We start from the raw sequence: 21,224 nt of genomic DNA, 5'->3' as shown, positions 1-21,224 counted from the left end.
GCAAACCTCTCCTTTCACCTGGGATAAAGTGCATAACGTACTTCGCCACATCTTCGGGCGATTTGCGCTTTGCACATTGTCCCATGGGGAAGGAGAGGTTTGTTCTATAAAGGTAAAAAAAAAAAATTAAAAAAAAACACCAGTAAGCAAAAAGGTTAATGTTCAGTTCAAAAAGTTAAAGTTTAGATGTTCTCTTCCAAAGTTAATAAATTTATTGCGTTGCGGCCTGGTTTTTTCTTTTTTTTTTTTTTTTTTTTACCTTCCAGGTGGACCAACCGATCGACTAGCTGCAGCACTGATGTGCATTCTGACAGAAGCATTGCGCTGCTGTCAGATTACACGCAAGTCGGTGTATGCGGCGCTGCAAGACGAGATTTCTCCTCTGCAGTAAAAGATACGTTTGCCGAGGCATATGAGCTGAGGAGGTGGCGGTGTTCATATACTTTGGCAAATGTATATATAAAAAAAAAAAAATCCCGGCAAGGATTTATTCATCCACATCGATTGATGTGAATGGAGAAATCTGGTTTGCCAGGGCATACGAGCTAAGTGGGTATGGATGTTGGGCGGAGCTCCTATGTTCTGGCAGACGCCTTTCCCCTCCTTTTTCTTTTTTTGGCAGAGATTTTTTCATCCACATTGATCGATGCGAATGAAGAAATCTGTGCCGTTCATTTTTTTCTTTCAGCCCAGAGGCTGAACGGAAAAAAAAAATCTCATTACCCGTATGCTCAATATAAGGAGAATAGCAGAAACTCCTAATGCTGGGCATACATGTAATGATTGCGGAGACCCTCAAATGCCAGGGCAGTACAAACACCCCACAAATTACACCATTTTGGAAAGAAGACACCCCAAGGTATTCGCTGAGGGGCATATTGAGTCCATGAAAGATTGAAATTTTTGTCCCAAGTTAGCGGAAAGGGAGACTTTGTGAGAAAAAAATCAAAAAAATCAATTTCCGCTAACTTGTGCCAATTTTTTTTTTTTTCTTTGAACTCGCCATGCCCCTCATTGAATACCTTGGTGTGTCTTCTTTCCAAAATGGGGTCACATGTGGGGTATTTATACTGCCCTGGCATTTTAGGGGCCCCAAAGCGTGAGAAAAAGTCTGGTATCCAAATGTCTAAAAATGCCCTCCTAAAAGGAATTTGGGCCCCTTTGCCCACCTAGATAAATATCTTGGCAAAAGACAACTTTTGCCAAGATGCTGGGTGAGAGATATATCTTGGCAAAAGACAACTTTTCCCATTTGTTTATACAAAGTTGGCATTTGACCAAGATATTTCTCTCACCCAGCATGGGTATATGTAAAATGACACCCCAAAACACATTTCCCAACTTCTCCTGAATACGGAGATACCACATGTGTGACACTTTTTTGCAGCCTAGGTGGGCAAAGGGGCCCACATTCCAAAGAGCACCTTTCGGATTTCACCAGTCATTTTTTACAGAATTTGATTTCAAACTCCTTACCACACATTTGGGCCCCTAGAATGCCAGGGCAGTATAACTACCCCACAAGTGACCCCATTTTGGAAAGAAGACACCCCAAGGTATTCGCTGATGGGCATAGTGAGTTCATGGAAGTTTTTATTTTTTGTCACAAGTTAGTGGAATATGAGACTTTGTAAGAAAAAAAAAAAATCATCATTTTCCACTAACTTGTGACAAAAAATAAAAAGTTCTATGAACTCACTATGCCCATCAGCGAATACCTTAGGGTGTCTACTTTACGAAATGGGGTCATTTGTGGGGTGTTTGTACTGTCTGGCCATTGTAGAACCTCAGGAAACATGACAGGTGCTCAGAAAGTCAGAGCTGCTTCAAAAAGCGGAAATTCACATTTTTGTACCATAGTTTGTAAACGCTATAACTTTTACCCAAACCATTTTTTTTTTTACCCAAACATTTTTTTTTATCAAAGACATGTAGAACAATAAATTTAGAGCAAAATTTATATATGGATGTCGTTTTTTTTCAAAATTTTACAACTGAAAGTGAAAAATGTCATTTTTTTGCTAAAAAATCGTTAAATTTCGATTAATAACAAAAAAAAGTAAAAATGTCAGCAGCAATGAAATACCACCAAATGAAAGCTCTATTAGTGAGCAGAAAAGGAGGTAAAATTTATTTGGGTGGTAAGTTGCATGACCGAGCAATAAACGGTGAAAGTAGTGTAGGTCAGAAGTGTAAAATGTGGCCTGGTCTTTCAGGGTGTTTAAGCACTGGGGGCTGAGGTGGTTAAGAAATGAAGGTCAGTCAGTCAGCCGAAAAATTGGGAAAACTTTGAAAGTAAGGGCTATTTGACCATGAAGGAGAGTGATGGGGTGCTGCGCGAGATGACCTGGCCTCCACAGTCACCGGACCTGAACCCAATCGAGATGGTTTGGGGTGAGCTGGACCGCAGAGTGAAGGCAAAAGGGCCAACAAGTGCTAAGCATCTCTGGGAACTCCTTCAAGACTGTTGGAAGACCATTTCAGGGGACTACCTCTTGAAGCTCATCAAGAGAATGCAAAGATTTGCAAAGCAGTAATCAAAGCAAAAGGTGGCTACTTTGAAGAACCTAGAATATGACATATTTTCAGTTGCTTCACACTTGTTTGTTATGTATATAATTCCACATGTGTTAATTCATAGTTTTGATGCCTTCATAGTCATGAAAATAAAGAAAACTCTTTGAATGAGAAGGTGTGTCCAAACTTTTCGTCTGTACTGTACCTCCAGCCACATCACTTGATGTTTTCTGTCAGGTGAATGCCTCATTTTTGGGGCCTGTACTCCTGTGGCCTAAAATAAAAATTTCTAGGCTCCAGCAAGGCACATTTCTGAGAATTTCCCTTTAAGACGCAAAAAAATGGCCCCTGATTAAAATACATATTTTTGGGGGGAATTTTTGCCATTGATTCCCCCTCTGGTATGTCACTGTCCATGTTGTGGGATGATTTGTGCACTTCTAATAAGTATTTGGTGGCTGCAAATATGACCTGAAGGTTTTTCAGGTTCGCCTGCCATTAAAGTGAATGAGGCCCGCTGCAAACTTGCGGTTCTTGAACATTTGATCGCGTTCGCGAATCGTCCCGGCCGATGTTCGTCCATCACTACAAGTGAATATACAGGAAAGAATGTTTCCTAACAATTTTTCCTCTAAAATAGATTTTATCTTCGGTTTGGTGCGTATTATTGTCAGTCTGTAAAAGTGGCGTACTACTCGGACAACATCGTTCCCAGCAGCGACGTGGGAATCCAAGATGTATCCGGACATCCTCCTCATGCTGTTCCTGAACCATATTAGTGGTGTTTCCATCAATTCCTGACATTTTCCTATGAACCAGACACCCTCCCCTCTTCAGAGCAGGGGGTGCCTGGTTTAATGCTTGGGTTCTCCCATTGAATTCTATTGTGCTCGGTGCTCGGTAGAGCACCCAAGCATCCCGAGGTGTTCTACTCGAGCACCCAAGCACTATGTTGCTCGATCAAACACTAATAATAATACATCAAAATGTAGGGATGACTTTACTTTTTAGGTTATTTTTTAAATAAATTAATAAAATATGATTGGCAAAATATCTTTTTGGGTTAATAGAACATACGTCGGAGATTGATTCTTCCGTTATCTCCTTTCTAGACCTCACCATTTCAATGAGTACAGATGGGCGCATTAGTACTAATGTGTTCAGGAAGCCTACGGCTACTAATAATCTTTTGAAATGGGAGAGTGGTCATCCTCTGGCCCTCAAAAGAGGGATCCCCAAAGGCCAATACCTGAGGGTGAGGAGGAATTGTTCAGATTTAGGAGATTTCAAGGTGGCTGCGAGAGATCTGCAGTACAGGTTTCAAAACCGTGGATACCCTCAACGGTGTCTCAAACAGGCATACCAACACTCGTTGAGTACCAATAGGGATCTTTTGTTATCTCCCAAAAAGAGAGTCACAAGTGAGAGTACTGTGAGAATCATTGGCACGTTTGACAGAGCCCATGAGTCTGTACGTCAAGTACTTGATGAACATTGGGACATACTTAAATCTGACCCCGATATTGGGGGTATTATTCCATCCAGACCTGCAGTCACTTACCGACGCAGCAACAACTTGAGAGACATGTTGACACATAGTCTATATGTGAGTCCCAAATCGCAGTCTTGGTTACGGAATTCGCTCACAGGGACTTTTCCCTGTGGTTCATGTAAATTCTGCGGATTCATTGATAAAACCAAAAGTTTTGCCAGCAGCACTTCAGAGAGAACCTTTTTCATCAGGTCATTTTACAACTGTAAATCAGTTGGGGTGATTTATCTCATGACATGTGTCTGCGGGGTGAAATATGTTGGGAAAACCGTCAGAGCTCAGGCGTCGCATTGGGGAGCATATCTTGGACATTGCTAATGTAAAAGATACCCCGATTGCACGCCATGTATCAGAATTTCACAATGGCAATACATCATCAGTCAAATTCCAAGTTATTGACTCGGTCAGGATGTCAATCAGAGGTGGTAACTATGACCGGATGTTGTTACAGAAAGAGGCAAGATGGATTTTTTCATTGAAGACCATAAAACCAGCCGGCCTCAATGATGCCATCTCATATGCCCCCTTTATCTAAATGGATTATATATCTGCCATTGATAAGGGATAATACACTGATACATATGAGCTCCGGTACACATATGGAGTCTTTTGTCAGCTTTCGTTTTTGAGAAGCCTTGCCTGGATATTCCCCATTGTTTACTTACCTATAGGTTTGGTGCTGCAGTGACAATATATTCATAAATCGCTATAAACTTCCCTAAGTACTATGCGGCGCTTTGCGCCTCCCCTGAGACCAAACCAGCTCCTCCCGATATTATGCCAGTGGCGTGTCCTGTACCGAGCCTCCTGGCCGGATTGGCTGACATGCGGGGGGTGTGTTTAGCAGGGCGGGGTTTACTGTGTAAATCTCGGCGTTCCACGGGCCGCTATGCGGCCATTACAACGCCGGTTACCTTGCTCACCAGCACGCTGTACCTCAACCTAGAGGCTGCAGCTTAGGCAGGACAGTGTATCACCAGCGATTACTACACACTTCATATACAAGGAAGTTGATATTAATGTAATCACTCTGCTGCTGCCGTTTTCATAGCCTCTGGCAATACATCTGTCAGCGGCTGTGCACACATCATTGCAGTCGATGCCCTCAGTCTCGGTTGAATATACAGCCGATAGACATTAGGGCTGCACTGGCTATGGTGTCTATGTTCACAACCTCTGCTTTACACTCAGGTCAGAGGTCCTGGGCTATATCATTGCTGGTTCATGCTCACCACCTCGGTTAAATACACAACGCGAGGTGGGGGCCTCGACCATCTCTGGTGCATGTTTGCTCCTGATGAAATGCACTATTTGGTGCATGGAAACGCGTAGAGCACATTACATCGAGGATAGGGGAGGGCGACAATAGCCCCAGTTCCACCTGTGGAGCCATATTGATCTTGCCCTGTCCACATCCTGCACCCGTGCTATTTAGTGCAGTGAATGCATGCGCGCTGTCATTCACTGTTAGGTTAGATACGCTTGTCTAACTACTAGGTATCTACCTTGTTAGTACTTGGACCCAGTGTCCATTTGGGCACCGTTGTCCATCTAGCCCTCTAATGTTGGTGGGTTTATTTGTTGGATCCATTCCCTGCCATATGCTGGCTTACCTTGCCCGCTTATTGGTTTAGGCATGGACCCACAATTGTAGTTGTACACATGCTGCTTTGCAGTAGTTTAGTATATACCCCTGTATTAATATTTAAATAACATATATCAATAAAATATTTATTATTTTGTTTTAGCGTCCTGTTCTCACTTATATTTGCTTACTGGTGCATTAGGACGCATACCTTATTACCTTCTAGTTTTTGTAGTTGATTAATAGAACATACCACTATTTTGTAGATCCCCTTTCCTTGTCTATAGGTTTATATCTTTTAAAACCTCCTCAGATGCCAAAAAATCTTTCTAATGCAATTCAGTAATTAGAAGACAGAGAAGAGTGAGAGCACAGGAATGGTGCTTCTTGCTTGGTGAAGCAATAAAACAGCACAAAGTGGGAAACAAAATGAGAGCAGAATGAGGTCCTGAGAGCACGACACAGGTATTTTTTTTTTAAAGCAGGATAAACCTACTGAAGTATAGTATGTCCAGATAACGGGCAAATTTACAGAAAGCAGCATCGGGAAGGTAAAAGACCCAAAATAGGCAGGTTATCACAATACTTTAGCTATGGAGGCTTTTGATTTTAGAAAACCTTTAGGCTGGGTTCAGACCTGAGCGTCTTTGATATGCGCGTTTAACGCGCGTTTTTTGACGCGCGTTTTTGACGAGCGTTTTTTGCAATAGTAAACGCGCGTTTGACGCGCGTTTGTGTGATTGACTGCAATGTCCTATGGCCACAAACGCGCGTCAAAACGCCCCAAAGAAGCTCAAGTACTTGTTTGAGTGTAGGGCGTTTTACAGCGCGTTTTTCAGCGCTGTAAAACGCTCAAGTGAGAACCAGGGCCATAGGGAAGCATTGGTTTTCATGTGTTGAGCGTTTTACAGCGCGTTTGAACGCGCTGTAAAACGCTCAAGTGTGAACCCAGCCTTAAAATACCTGAATGAACTCTGGTAATTTATGAATGTAATTTTTATGATATTGCATATAATTTAATAGAGATTAGTTTACTTTTAGAAAGCTGGCTGCCATATCATTGAATAAAGAATCATACCTGGTTATACTTGTATAGCATCTCAGGCTGTAATTTAGCCAGGATACAAATCTGTTAGATATCTAACCTCTGAATGATGTCAGACTAAAAGACTTAAGGCCATAAATGTCTTAGACATAGCTTGTCTCAAAGATGAGCATTATAAGACTTTATTGTAAATCCTATTGACTGGCTGACAGGGCATGTTCCCAAATGTACCAAGACTGAATCAAACAAGATGTGCTATCTAAGTAATGTTTTTTGCCATAACAAATAAGTTTCCAACTATCAGAAAGTATCTTGAGGATTCTACCTGACGTTTTCATTGTAGTCATTTTCTGCCAGCATACACTCCAACACACTCCATGTAGGATAATCAAGTAACACACTTGCTTTAGGCCAGTTTCTTTTATGATATCTTACATGCTACTGCAGAAGGATTTTGAAGTTATTTTTCTACAGCAAAAGTTATTAGCATGGCTTGCCAATTATTTCCTCAATAAATCAGGCCCATACACACTATGAGATCATTGTCCTGTAAAGGAGCACCAGCAATTCACAACATTGTATATTGCTATATATATATATATATATATATATATATATATATATATATATATAGCAAACAAATAAAGTAGCAGCACACAACTAAATGCACTAAGACTGAGTGAACAGGTGAATGTGTGAACAGGGTCAAATACATGATGCCAATACTTGCTAATAAGCGGTGAAGAAGCTCTTAGCGCATATTACACCAAGGGGTGGGGGATGGGCGGGGAGTGCTAAGTTCCAAAGAGGATGCCTAGTCCTCTATAATATACATATAGCCAAAAAACGGAACAGCACCTCCAGAGACAAATCGCAGGTGCAAGCTACCTTGTCATATGGTAGGTGGGCCCGACATATTTTTGATCAATAATATGCGCTAAGAGATTCTTCACTGCTTATCAGTAAGTATTGGCGTCATGTATTTGACCCTGTTCACACATTCACCTGTTCACTCAGTCTTAGTGCATTTAGTGGTGTGCTGCTACTTTATTTGTTTGCTGTATTATTGCCGGGTAGCTTGCACCTGCGATTTGTCTCTGGCGGTGCTGTTCCGTTTTTTGGTTATATGTATATTATAGAGGACTAGGCATCCTCTTTGGAACTTGGCACTCCCCGCCCATCCCCCACCCCTTGATGTTTTTAATCAGAGTAACAATGGAGCTGGACCCTCCGTGTTAGAGTAGGTCCCACCTGATAAGAAGCTACCTTGTCGTCTGGTAGGTGGGCCTGACATATTTTTGATCAATAATATGCGCTAAGAGCTTCTTCACTGCTTATCAGTAAGTATTGGCGTCATGTATTTGACCCTGTTCACACATTCACCTGTTCACTCAGTCTTAGTGCATTTAGTAGTGTGCTGCTACTTTATTTGTTTGCTGTATTATTGCCGGGTAGCTTGCACCTGCGATTTGTCTCAGGAGGTGCTGTTCCGTTGTTTGGTTTTATATATATATATATATTAGCACTGACTTTTATAGCATTACTATTTCTACCTATTGTGGTTATGTATGCAGCAACTTTTCAGTAAAGATATGCTTGGGCACGTTCAGTGTTTCACACTCCTGCCATCTTTCAGTATTAGAGCATCACATCTGATCCCAGTATTTCTATTTATTTTAAATATTTTCTCCTGTACATAGTTCAATTTGAAAAGTGTCTGTCACATTTTTCTTTTCAATCTAATCTTAAATCTACACATATTAAGGTCTCAGGAACTGAATTACTAATGCAAGCCAGCCCAGACATATATAGCTATGAGCATAGATGTTCTCAGAACAGGAGTGAATACATGAACAAGAAGGAACATTTTAATAAAATAAAACTCATATTTTTACATTTTAATAAATGATTATCATTGGTGATCAACGCTGTCTTCAGATAAGAAAGAACTGTTTTATTGCAAAGCATTGAGGGGAAATCATAACCAAGCTAATACCTTTACATTATTTTCAGGAATGTATTAGGCACACTGTGTATATAGTTATACATGCATTCTTAATGTGATTTTTTTTAATTATTGCACACATTTTGATTTATGTTCACGTGGCTTATTTTAGACATACTGCTGTCTCGGGTTCATAAAGACTACTCCTTTTTGTCTTTTCATAATAATGTGATCTATATAGAATATGCTATTCAGTTGTGTAGGCCACACAGAAGTTACAGGTAGAAAAGCCCTGATAACATGACATTTGCTTAGTTAATCCCATATGGCGGCTACCTGCAGCCAACTAATCCATCTATAAAACTCTGTGATTTGTGCCATATATTTTACTCTTTATAATCTGCTGCAAAGGCCAGGAAGAAATAACATAAAAGGGATGTATGTCCTTACCTCTGCACGGATATTTTCACCTAAGAATTTGTTTTTGTAGGGCTTCACTTAGTGAAAAATCCACACCAAAAGTCTGAAACAAATGTGTGAACCAACCAAATCATAAAAGGAAGTACTTTAATGTTGTATGTGATATCCACAGAATATTTAGGTATGGGGCATTTTGTACATCCTGATTTTATATGTTATAGCATTCTTTAAAGGTGTTCTCTGGGAATAACCAGTTTTTAGCAAGTGCCTGCAGCCTGCCTCTCTAAACAGGAGATTGATACTTACCTGCTCCCCACCTGTCAGGACATCTACACTGCCTCTGCTGTGTTTTGACATCAGGTGCAGCACGAACATGGTCACATGATCCGCTGCAGCCAATGACTAGCTTCAGTGGGTATGTGGCCACAAGTAGCACATCACCGCTGAAGCCAGCCACTGACTACAGCAGAGCATGTGACCATGCCCATGCACCAGATGTCAACACTGTGGGGATCAGAACATGGACACAGCGGAGGCAGCGCAGAGGATCAGAGCAGTGGGGAGCAGGTAAATATGAATACTCTGTTTGGAGAGGCAGGCTATGTGCATTTGCCAAGATCTATTATTTCCAGAGAACCCCTTTAAAGGATTCAACATGCTACATAAATAGCATTCAAATAAATGAGCACTGAAATCCATAGTTCTTTGTAATGTACCGTTCTCTTGTTCAGACTAGATATGTCACCTTATACCTTGTTTAACCCTTTCACTGCAAAGTTTGTAATATGTTATGACTCGTAACTTTATGTTTGTCACAGCTATGATATTGAAGCCAGGTGCTAGCCCCCAAAGGGGGTTAAAAGTTGTAACTGTAAAAAAATCACCCCCCTTTCCTAATTTTACAAAAAAATATATATATAACAAAAAAGAATGTTAAGTATCAAAAATGTCTGAACTATTAAAATATTAATAACTAGAAAAGCTACAATTTCTGGGGAAATTGTGTGAAGTGTTCTTGCCTCAACCAGTAGCTTGCAACTGGAGTGGGCGGAGTAACTGGGTGGAGTGGCTTGAGTAACTGTTGTGTGGTTGGATTGGCTGGAGTAACTGTGGAAAGGTTGGACTGGGCAGAGTAACTTTATGAAGTGGGCAGAGTAACTGTGTGGAGTGTTTGGACTTGCACCTAAGGGTCGGGGTGGGTGCACCTAAGGGTCGGGGTGATTGCACCTAAAAGTCGGGGTGGTTGCACCTAAGGGTTGGGGTGTTTGCACCTAAAAGTCGGGGTGGTTGCACCTAAGGGTCGCAGTGAGTGCACCTAATCGTTGGGGTGGTTGCACCTAAGGGTCGGAGTGGGTGCACCTAAGGGTCGGGGTGATTGCACCTAAAAGTCGGGGTGGTTGCACCTAAGGGTTGGGGTGTTTGCACCTAAAAGTCGGGGTGGTTGCACCTAAGGGTCGCAGTGAGTGCACCTAATCGTTGGGGTGGTTGCACCTAAGGGTCGGAGTGGGTGCACCTAAGGGTCGGGGTGGTTGCACCTAAAAGTCGGGGTAGTTGCACCTAAGGGTCGCGGTGGGTGCACCTAATCGTTGGGGTGGTTGCACCTAAGGGTCGGAGTGGGTGCACCCAAGGGTCGGGGTGGTTGCACCTAAAAGTCAGGGTGGGTGCACCTAATCGTTGGGGTGGTTGCACCTAAGGGTCGGAGTGGGTGCACCTAAGGGTTGGGGTGGTTGCACCTAAAAGTCGGGGTGGTTGTACCTAAGGGTCGCGGTGGGTGCACCTAATCGTTGGGGTGGTTGCACCTAAGGGTCGGAGTGGGTGCACCTAAGGGTCGGGGTGGGTGCACCGAAAAGTCGGGGTAGTTGCACCTAAGGGTCGGGGTGGGTGCACCTAATCGTTGGGGTGGTTGCACCTAAGGGTCGGAGTGGGTGCACCTAAGGGTCGGGGTGGTTGCACCTAAGGGTCGGGGTGGTTGCACCTAATCGTTGGGGTGGTTACACCTAAGGGTCGGAGTGGGTGCACCTAAGGGTCGGGGTGGTTGCACCTAAAAGTCGGGGTGATTGCACCTAAAAGTCGGGGTGGGTGCACCTAATCGTTGGGGTGGTTGCACCTAAGGGTCGGAGTGGGTGCACCTAAGGGTCGGGATGGTTGCACCTAAAAGTCGGGGTGGTTGCACCTAAGGGTCGGAGTGGGTGCACCTAAGGGTCGGGGTGGTTGCACCTAAAAGTCGGGGTGGTTGCACCTAAGGGTCGGGGTGGGTGCACCTAATCGTTGGGGTGGTTGCACCTAAGGGTCGGAGTGGGTGCACCTAAGGGTCGGGGTGGTTGCACCTAAAAGTCGGGGTGGGTGCACCTAATCGTTGGGGTGGTTGCACCTAAGGGTCGGAGTGGGTGCACCTAAAAGTCGGGGTGGTTGCACCTAAGGGTCGGGGTGGGTGCACCAAATCGTTAGGGTGGTTGCACCTAAGGGTCGGAGTGGGTGCACCTAAGGGTCGGGGTGGTTGCACCTAAAAGTCGGGGTGGGTACACCTAATCGTTGGGGTGGTTGCACCTAAGGGTCGGAGTGGGTGCACCTAAGGGTTGGGGTGGTTGCACCTAAAAGTCGGGGTGGTTGCACCCAAGGGTTGGGGTGGGTGCACCTAATTGTTGGGGTGGGCGCACCTAAGGGTCGGAGTGGGTGCACCTAAGGGTCGGGATGGTTGCACCTAAAAGTCGGGGTGGTTGCACCTAAGGGTCGGAGTGGGTGCACCTAAGGGTCGGGGTGGTTGCACCTAAAAGTCGGGGTGGTTGCACCTAAGGGTCGGGGTGGGTGCACCTAATCGTTGGGGTGGTTGCACCTAAGGGTCGGAGTGGGTGCACCTAAGGGTCGGGGTGGTTGCACCTAAAAGTCGGGGTGGGTGCACCTAATCGTTGGGGTGGTTGCACCTAAGGGTCGGAGTGGGTGCACCTAAAAGTCGGGGTGGTTGCACCTAAGGGTCGGTGTGGGTGCACCTAATCGTTGGGGTGGTTGCACCTAAGGGTCGGAGTGGGTGCACCTAAGGGTCGGGGTGGTTGCACCTAAAAGTCGGGGTGGGTGCACCTAATCGTTGGGGTGGTTGCACCTAAGGGTCGGAGTGGGTGCACCTAAGGGTCGGGGTGGTTGCACCTAAAAGTCGGGGTGGGTGCACCTAATCGTTGGGGTGGTTGCACCTAAGGGTCGGAGTGGGTGCACCTAAAAGTCGGGGTGGTTGCACCTAAGGGTCGGGGTGGGTGCACCTAATCGTTGGGGTGGTTGCACCTAAGGGTCGGAGTGGGTGCACCTAAGGGTCGGGGTGGTTGCACCTAAAAGTCGGGGTGGGTGCACCTAAGGGTCAGGGTGGGTGCACCTAATCGTTGGGGTGGTTGCACCTAAGGGACGGAGTGGGTGCACCTAAGGGTCGGGGTGGTTGCACCTAAAAGTCGGGGTGGGTGCACCTAATCGTTGGGGTGGTTGCACCTAAGGGTCGGAGTGGGTGCACCTAAAAGTCGGGGTGGTTGCACCTAAAAGTCGGGGTGGGTGCACCTAATCGTTAGGGTGGTTGCACCTAAGGGTCGGGGTGGGTGCACCTAGGGGTCGGGGTGGGTGCACCTAAGGGTCGGGGTGGGTGCACCTAAAAGTCGGGGTGGGTGCACCTAATCGTTGGGGTGGGTGCACCTAAGGGTCGGAGTGGGTGCACCTAAGGGTCGGGGTGGTTGCACCTAATCGTTGGGGTGGTTGCACCTAAGGGTCGGAGTGGGTGCACCCAAGGGTCGGGGTGGTTGCACCTAAAAGTCGGGGTGGGTGCACCTAATCGTTGGGGTGGTTGCACCTAAGGGTCGGAGTGGGTGCACCTAAGGGTCGGGGTGGTTGCACCTAAAAGTCTGGGTGGTTGCACCTAAGGGTCGGGGTGGGTGCACCTAATCGTTGGGGTGGTTGCACCTAAGGGTCGGAGTGGGTGCATCTAAGGGTCGGGGTGTTTTCACCTAAAAGTCGGGGTGGGTGCACCTAATCGTTGGGGTGGTTGCACCTAAGGGTCGGAGTGGGTGCACCTAAGGGTCGGGGTGGTTGCACCTAAAAGTCGGGGTGGTTGCACCTAAGGGTCGGGGTGGGTGCACCTAATCGTTGGGGTGGTTGAACCTAAGGGTCGGAGTGGGTGCACCTAAGGGTCGGGGTGGTTTTACCTAAAAGTCAGGGGGGGGGGGCACCTAATCGTTGGGGTGGTTAAACCTAAGGGTCGGAGTGGGTGCACCTAAGGGTTGGGGTGGGTGCACATAATCGTTGGGGTGGGTGCACCTAATGACTAGGTTGAATGCACCTAAGGGTCTGAGTGGGTGCACCTAAGGGTCTGAGTGGGTGCACCTAAGGGTCGGGGTGGGTGCACCTAAGAGTCGGTTGGGTGTACCTAATCGTTGGGGTGGGTGCACCTAATGACTAGGGTGAGTGCACCTAAGGGTCGGAGTGGGTGCACCTAAGGGTCGGAGTGGGTGCACCTAAAGGTCGGAGTGGGTGGACATAAGGGTCCGGGTGGGTGCACCTAAGAGGTGGGGTGGGTGCACCTAATAGTTGGGGTGGGGGCACCTAATGACTAGGGTGAGTGCACTTAAGGGTCGCGGCGTGTGCACCAAAGGGCTACATTGGGTGCACCTAAGGGCTCGGGCGGGTGCACCTAAGGGCTAGGGCAGGGGCACCCATGGGTCCACGTGGGGGCACCAAATAGTCCGGGTGGGGTCACCAAAGGGTCTGGGTAGGGTCACCTGGTGGTCCGGGGGGGGTCACCTAGTGGTCCGGGGGTGGTCATCTGGTGGTCCAGGGGGGGGTGACCTGGTGGTCCAGGGGGGGTGACCTGGTGGTTCAGGGGGGGTCACCTGGTGGTCCAGGGGTGGTCACCTGGTGGTTCGGGAGGGGGGTCACCTGGTAGTCCGGTGGGGGGGGGTCACCTGGTGGTCTAAGTTAAATGGCAACTCTGCCATTAACATTGTTGAAATGGCAGCAATTAAAAATTTTCTCATTGAAGTCAATAGGGAAAATCTGATTGGTTGTTTGTAGCTCCGCCCACTTTTTAATGTCCCCAAAGTGTGACAGAAATTTTGAGGTTGACCCCATGACTAAGTGACCCAAGTTTGGTCAGTTTAACTCCGAAGCTGTATGAGTGACAAACGTTTGCATTTTTCCAATAAAACTCTATGGGAGCAAAAAAGAGGTTTTCGGGCGCCCGCCCCAGGAGCCCGGGGGGTGGGATCGGTTAACAAAGCACAAGCAAGATACTCGGGTATGTGCCGACCAAGAGTGCAAAGTTCGGTATTTATACTCCTAAATCTGTGGGAGGAGTAGCAATTTGAACATCTCATTATAGTCAATGGGGAGAATTTGATTGGTTCTGTGTGGCCCCGCCCACATTTTAGGGTCTCCGAAATGTTCTAACAAATTGCACGTTGACCCCATGACTATGTGACCCAAGTTTGGTGACTTTAGTTTCAAATCTGTGCGACTGGGAGCGATTTGAAAATTTTCCCTGTCAAAGTCAATGGGAAAAACGTGGATTTTGGGGGCCCGTCCCAGGGGCCCGGAGGGTGGGATTGGTTAACAAAGCACACGCAAGGTACTCGGGTGGGTGCCGACCAAGACTGCAAAGTTTGGAATTTGTACTCCTAAAAATGTGGGAGGAGTAGCAATTTGAACGTCTCATTACAGTCAATGGGGAGATTTTGATTGGTTCTGTGTGGCCCCGACCACTTTTTGGGGTACCCGAAATGTGCCAAAAATTTTCGGGTTGACCCCATGACTAAGTGACCCAAGTTTGGTGACTTTAGCGTCAAAGCCTGGCGAGTGGGAGCGATTTGAAAATGTACCCTGTCAAAGTCTATGGGAAAAAAGGGGGCTTCCGGGGCCCGCCACGGGGGCCCCGGGGGTGGGATCGCTCCACATAGTAATAGCAATCCGATCGGGAACAATCTGCACGTTTTGGTAAATTTTTGTCTATGTAGTGTAAAAACTGTGGGAGGAGTTAGGGTGGCAAATTTGGCTATAATAAGAATAAGAACATACAGTGGGATGTGAAAGTTTGGGCAACCTTGTTAATCGTCATGATTTTCCTGTATAAATCGTTGGTTGTTACGATAGAAAATGTCAGTTAAATATATCATATAGGAGACACACACAGTGATATTTGAGAAGTGAAATGAAGTTTATTGGATTTACAGGAAGTGTGCTATAATTGTTTAAACAAAATTAGGCAGGTGCATAAATTTGGGCACCACAAAAAAGAAATGAAATCAATATTTAGTAGATCCTCCTTTTGCAGAAATTACAGCCTCTAAACGCTTCCTGTAGGTTCCAATGAGAGTCTGGATTCTGGTTGAAGGTATTTTGGACCATTACTCTTTACAAAACATCTTTAGTTCATTCAGGTTTGATGGCTTCCGAGCATGGACAGCTCTCTTTAAGTCACACCACAGATTTTCAATGATATTCAGGTCTGGGGACTGAGATGGCCATTCCAGAACGTTGTACTTGTTCCTCTGCATAAATGCCTTAGTGGATTTTGAGCAGTGTTTAGGGTCGTTGTCTTGTTAAAAGATCCAGCCCCGGCGCAGCTTCAGCTTTGTCACTGATTCCTGGACATTGGTCTCCAGAATCTGCTGATACTAAGTGGAATCCATGCGTCCCTCAACTTTGACAAGATTCCCAGTCCCTGCACTGGACACACAGCCCCACAGCATGATGGAACCACCACCATATTTTACTGTAGGTAGCAGGTGTTTTTCTTGGAATGCTGTGTTCTTTTTCCTCCATGCATAACGCCCCCTGTTATGGCCAAATGACTCAGTTTTAGTTTAATCAGTCCACAGCACCTTATTCCAAAATGAAGCTGGCTTGTCCAAATGTGCTTTAGCCCACCTCAAGCGGCACTTTTTGTGCTGTGGGCGGAGAAAAGGCTTCCTCTGCATCACTCTCGCATACAGCATCTCCTTGTGTAAAGTGCGCCGAATGGTTGAACGATGCACAGTGACTCCATCTGCAGCAAGATGATATTGTAGGTCTTTGGTGCTGGTCTGTGGGTTGACTCTGACTGTTCTCACCATTCGTGGCTTCTGTCTATCCGAGATTTTTCTTGGTCTGCCACTTCGAGCCTTAAAGGGCTTCTGTCACCCCACTAAAGTGATTTTTTTTTTTGGGGCTAGTTAAATTAGTTATATAGCGATATATGAAAATATAATTGTGTTCCTTACTTTGATCCAGCAGTTTATTCAAAAAACGAAGTTTTATCATATGCAAATTCGGTCTCTACCAGCAAGTAGGGCGTCTACTTGCTGGTAGCTGCTGCAGAAATCCGCCCCCTCCTCTTGTTGATTGACAGGGCCAGCCGGGATCTCCTCCTCCGGCCAGCCCTGTCGGCGTTTCAAAAATCGCGCGCCTGTGTTGAATCGGCGCAGGCGCTCTGAGATGAGGAGGCTCGTCTCCTCAGAACTCCCTCAGTGCGCCTGCGCAGATTCAACACAGGCGCGCGATTTTTGAAACGCCGACAGGGCTGGCCGGAGGAGGAGATCACGGCTGGCCCTGTCAATCAACAAGAGGAGGGGGCGGATTTCTGCAGCAGCTACCAGCAAGTAGACGCCCTACTTGCTGGTAGAGACCGAATTTGCATATGATAAAACTTCGTTTTTTGAATAAACTGCTGGATCAAAGTAAGGAACACAATTATATTTTCATATATCGCTATATAACTAATTTAACTAGCCCCCAAAAAAAAAAAAATCACTTTAGTGGGGTGACAGAAGCCCTTTAACTTGAACTGAGCCTGTGGTCTTCCATTTCCTCAATATGTCCCTAACTGTGGAAACAGACAGCTGAAATCTCTGAGACAGCTTTCTGTATTCTTCCCCTAAACCATGATGGTGAACAATCTTTGTCTTCAGGTCATTTGAGAGTTGTTTTGAGACCCCCATGTTGCTACTCTTCAGAGAAAATTAAAAGAGGAGGGAAACTTACAATTGACCCCCTTAAATACTCTTTCTCATAATTGGATTCACCTGTGTATGTAGGTCAGGGGTCACTGAGCTTACCAAGCCAATTTGAGTTCCAATAATTAGTTCTAAAGGTTTTGGAATCAATAAAATGACAACAGTGCCCAAATTTATGCACCTGCCTAATTTAGTTTAAACAATTATAGCACACTTTCTGTAAATCCAATAAACTTCATTTCACTTCTCAAATATCACTGTGTGTGTCTCCTATATGATATATTTAACTGACATTTTTTATCGTAACAACCAACGATTTATACAGGAAAATCATGACGATTAACAAGGTTGCCCAAACTTTCACATCCCACTGTATATGTGAGATAACATTAAGTGGTCTTGCTATGCAAGAACACTTAATTATTTCATGTGTTCTGATTGCCTTAATTGAAGAAAATATAAAAACATGATTTTCTGTTTCTTTGTCAATCCAATCCCCCCCCCCAAAAAAAAAAAAAAAAAAAAAATGCTGAATAAAATTGATCAAACAGTCATATGTACCACAAAAATGGTACCAATGAAATCTAAATTTTATCAGGCAAAAAGCAAGCCTTCATACACCTCCGTACACCAAAATATAAAAAAAAGTTATGGCTTTCAGGAAATGGTGATGGAAAGAAAATTTAGATTTTTTTCAAAGTAGTAGATAAAAAAATATATATTCAAGTATGGTATCGCTGTATTCTTATTGAGCAGTTGAATAAGGACGTTATTACATTTTCAGCGCACAGTGAGCACTGTGATGTCAAAACCTTAACAGAATTGTATTTTTTTTTTTCTGTTTAATTCCACAAATAATTTTTTTCCCATTTTCCAATGACAGACATGGTAAATCGAATGGTGCTCTTACAACTTATCCCCCAAAAAACAAGCCCTCATATGGCTGTACAGGTATGAATGGGAAATTAAAAAAATTATGACTATTGGATAGAGTTGAGCGAACCCGAACTGTAAAGTTCAGGTTCGTACCGAACTTTAGGATTTATGGACCCCAGACCCGAACCCGAACATTTCAGTAAAAGTTTGGGTTCGGGTTCGGTGTTTGGCGATTTATTGGCGCTTTGTGAAAGGCTGCAATGCAGCCAATCAACAAGCATTTAACTCTGTGCCCTTAGAAGCCATCACAGCCATGCTTACTAATGGCATGGCTGTGATTGGCCAGTGCAGCATGTGACCCAGCCTCTATATAAGCTGGAGTCACGTAGTGCTGCACGTCACTCTGCTGTGCTTAGTGTAGGGAGAGGATGCTGCTGCTGTCAGGGAGAGAATAGGAAAGAATCTTTAATCTGAAGTGCTTGTTAACTCAGCGATCTACATAGATTTAGTTGTGTGGGTGCAGTGCACAATCTTTTTACCCTGCCCTGAGCCCAGTGACACAGAAAAAGAACTTTTATCCTTCTGTTAGTTAGGTGGGCGGCGGAGCCATTTTATGCAAGCTCAGTGCACCAGCGCAGCATATGTGCTTTTGTGACATTCAAATCCAAGAAATACTGCAATAATAATCTGGGTTTAAAAAAAACACACATTTTTGGCAATATCATTTGGTGCCTTTGCAGCATTAGTCAGTGTGCAATTTAAGCTAGAAATACAGCAATAATTTTCTGAGTTTTTAAAAACACCCTTTTTGGGCAAAATACTCAATTTTACAGCCCTTGTTGCATCTGTCAGTGTGAGATATACGCTTAAGGTACTGCTGTCATATTCTGTTAGTAAAAAAAAACACCCATTTTGGGAAAAGTACTTAAGATTGCAGCCTTTGCTGCATCTGTGATTGTTAAAAACAAGCTTGAAATACTTCTATAATTCTCTGGGTTTTTAACCCCTTAAGGACCGGGCTCATTTTCACCTTAAGGACCAGGCCATTTTCTGCAAATCTGACCAGTGTCACTTTAAGTGCTCATAACTTTAAAACGCTTTGACTTATCCAGGCCGTTCTGAGATTGTTTTTTCGTCACATATTGTACTTCATGACACTGGTAAAATGAAGTCAAAAAAATTATTTTTTTTGCACAAAAAAAAATACCTAATTTACCAAAAATTTGGAAAAAATTGCAAATTTCAAAGTTTCAGTTTCTCTACTTCTGTAATACATAGTAATACCCCAAAAAATTGTAATGACTTTACATTCCCCATATGTCTACTTCATGTTTGAATTGTTTTGGGAATGATATTTTATTTTTTGGGGATGTTACAAGGCTTAGAAGTTTAGAAGCAAATCTTGAAATTTTTCAGAAATTTACAAAAACTCAATTTTTAGGGACCACTACAGCTCTGAAGTCACTTTGCGAGGCTTACATAATAGAAACCACCCAAAAATGACCCCATCTAAGAAACTACACCCCTCAAGGTATTCAAAACTGATTTTGCATACATTTTTAACCCTTTAGGTGTTGCACAAGAGGTATGTGGCCGTAAACTACTGTATGGCCACACAGCGGGGCGTAGAGTGAAAGGTGCGCCGTATGGTTTTTGGAAGGCTGATTTTTATGGACTGTTTTTTTGACACCATGTTCCATTTGAAGCCCCCTGATGCACCCCTAGAGGAGAAACTCCCTAAAAGTGACCCCATCTAAGAAACTACACCCCTCAAGGTATTCAACTGATTTTACATACGTCGTTAACCCTTTAGGTGTTGCACAAGAGTTATTGGCAAATGGGGATGAAATTTGAGAATTTCATTTTTTTGCCTAATTTTCAATTTTAACCCATTTTTTCCACTAACAAAGCAAGGGTTAACAGCCAAACAAGACTGTATCTTTATTGCCCTGACTCTGCTGTTTACAGAAACACCCCATATGTGGCCGTAAACTACTGTACGGCCACACAGTAGGGCGTAGAGTGAAAGGTGCGCAGTTTGGTTTTTGGAAGGCAGGTTTTGCTGGACTGGTTTTTTGACACCATGTCCCATTTGAAGCCCCCTGATGCACCCCTAGAGTAGAAATTCCATAAAAGTGACCCCATCTAAGAAACTACACCCCTCAAGCTATTCAAAACTGATTTTACAAACGTTGTTAACCCTTTAGGTATTGCACAAGATTTAATGGAAAATAGAGACACAATTTCACATTTTTGGCAGATTTTCCATTTTAATATTTTTTTTCCAGTTACAAAGCAAGGGTTAACAGCCAAACAAAACTCATTATTTATGGCCCTTATTCTGTAGTTTACAGAAACACCCCATATGTGGTCGTAAACCGCTGTACGGGCACACGGCAGGGCGCAGAAGGAAAGGAATGCCATACGGTTTTTGGAAAGCAGATTTTGCTGGACTGGTTTTTTGACACCATGTCCCATTTGAAGCCCCCTGATGCACCCCTAGAGTAGAAACTCCAAAAAAGTGACTCCATTTTAGAAACTACGGGATAGGGTGGCAGTTTTGCTGGTACTAGTTTAGGGTACATATGATTTTTGGTTGCTCTATATTACACTTTTTGTGCAGCAAGGTAACAAGAAATAGCTTTTTTGGCACTTTTTTTTTTTGTTATTTACAACATTCATCTGACAGGTTTTATCATGTGGTAATTTTATAGAGCAGGTTGTCACGGACGCGGCGATAGCTAATATGTATACAATTTTTTTTATTTATGTAAGTTTTATACAATAACTTCATTTTTAAAACCCAAAAAATGTTTTAGTGTCTCCATAGTCTAAGAGCCATAGTTTTTTCAGTTTTTGGGCGATTATCTTGAGTAGGGTCTCATTTTTTGCGGGATGAGATGACGGTTTGATTGGCACTATTTTGGGGTGCATATGACTTTTTGATCGCTCGCTATTACACTTTTTGTGACATAAGATGGCAAAAAAATGGCTTTTTTTACACCGTTTTTGTTTTTATTTTTTTACGGTGGTCACCTGAGGGGTTAGGTCATGTGATATTTTTATAGAGCCGGTCGATACGGACGCGGCGATACCTAATATGTATACTTTTTTTTATTTATGTAAGTTTTACACAATGATTTCATTTTTGAAAAAAAATAAATCATGTTTTAGTGTTTCCATAGTCTAAGAGCCATAGTTTTTTCAGTTTTTGGGCGATTATCTTGAGTAGGGTCTCATTTTTTGCGGGATGAGATGAAGGTTTGATTGGTACTATTTTGGCGTACATGCAACTTTTTTGATCACTTTTATTACCTTTTTTGGGAAGT

This window comes from Bufo bufo, chromosome 3 (genome assembly GCF_905171765.1).
Source record: "Bufo bufo chromosome 3, aBufBuf1.1, whole genome shotgun sequence".
In the NCBI taxonomy this organism is placed as follows: Eukaryota; Metazoa; Chordata; class Amphibia; order Anura; family Bufonidae; genus Bufo; species Bufo bufo.
Note: the sequence above shows the minus strand (reverse complement) of the source record.